The 1247-nt window shown below is 37.7% G+C and overlaps 1 non-coding gene across 1 annotated transcript; it reads left to right on the top strand.

The window, feature by feature from the left end:
• Positions 1–455: 455 nt before the first annotated feature.
• On the top strand, positions 456–538 carry LOC123325869. The gene has a single exon (XR_006540709.1). It is a non-coding gene; the product is annotated as a small nucleolar RNA SNORD116 (small nucleolar RNA).
• The last annotated feature ends 709 nt before the right edge of the window (positions 539–1247 follow it).

Raw genomic sequence — 1247 nt, 5'->3', positions numbered from 1 at the left:
GGGGGCTGGGTGGCTCAGTTAAGTGTCTGCCTTCAGCTCAGGTCATGATCCTGGAGTCCTGGGATCCATCTGCCCCACATCAGGCTCCCTGCTCAGTGGGGAGTCTGCTTCTCCTTCTGCTCTGCCTCTCCCCCCACTCCTTCTCTTTCTCTCATTCACTCTCTGTCAAATAAATAAATAAAATCTTTTTTTAAAAACAGAGAATTCCAGTAGGAATTCTAACATTAGTAAGCATTTTGTCCTGAAAAAACTGGCATTCCTCTTAGGATACTCTAACAGTCATATGACAGTGAAATTCTGACTGTACTAATCAGTTGTGAGGCTGAGTCATTGACTATGATGACTAGTCTCCATGATTAAATAGTATGGCTCAGTGTGTCCCAGGGAGACAGAATCTGGAATGCTTAGTGTCTGTCACATATCTTAGGTTTAATATCCCTTTTATAAATGTGACTAGACCAATGATGAATTCAAAAAATGGATATCATTGGAATATGAAAAAAATGAGTGACAGAAACACTTCTGTGAGCTGAGGTCTGCCAAAGGACCATATGAGGCAAAAAATATGGATAAAGTTCAGTTAGTCAGATAGTAGTACCAGCCAGGTCTGTGGTATTTGAAACCTAAACTTATTGCATACATTAAGAAAAATGAATTGTGCAGAGATCTATAAATATCTGATTTAGAAGTGACATGGTAACTCTGAGTGCTTGGCTAGCAGCATCCATACAGTCATAATAATCAGGCACTGGGGAACCAGCACATAAGTAATGAGACTGATGAGTCACATTTTTGTCTACCATTAAGCCATTCACATGATTTCCTTAGATGCTGCAATCTTGTGAGTGAGGCATAGTCCATTGAGGTCAATTAGATAGTTCAAAAGATATTATAATTCATGAGTTACCAATAATTTTTTAGATAAAGGAAACATAATAGAAGTTGAAAATGGTTTGTATTTGTGGGAATATCTCAGAGAGTGTTTTAATTTGCTTGTTAATCCAGTCACAATAATTCATAGTGTTTTTTTCTTGTCACTCAAAGAGAAATTTTCTAGATATTTGAATGATGGATTCAAGTATGTACTGCATTAAATATTTTTTTAGAAGAGAGGGGGTAGGGAGATGGGGTAGCCAGGTGATGGGTATTAAGGAGGGCATGTGTTGTGATGAGCACTTGGTGTTATACACAACTAATGAATCATTGAACACTACATCAAAAACTAATGATGTACTATATGTTGGCTA

The sequence above is a fragment of the Neomonachus schauinslandi genome, chromosome 9 (genome assembly GCF_002201575.2).
Source record: "Neomonachus schauinslandi chromosome 9, ASM220157v2, whole genome shotgun sequence".
In the NCBI taxonomy this organism is placed as follows: Eukaryota; Metazoa; Chordata; class Mammalia; order Carnivora; family Phocidae; genus Neomonachus; species Neomonachus schauinslandi.
The sequence above is the reverse complement of the archived record's forward strand: the minus strand, read 5'-3'. Positions and strand labels throughout refer to the sequence as shown.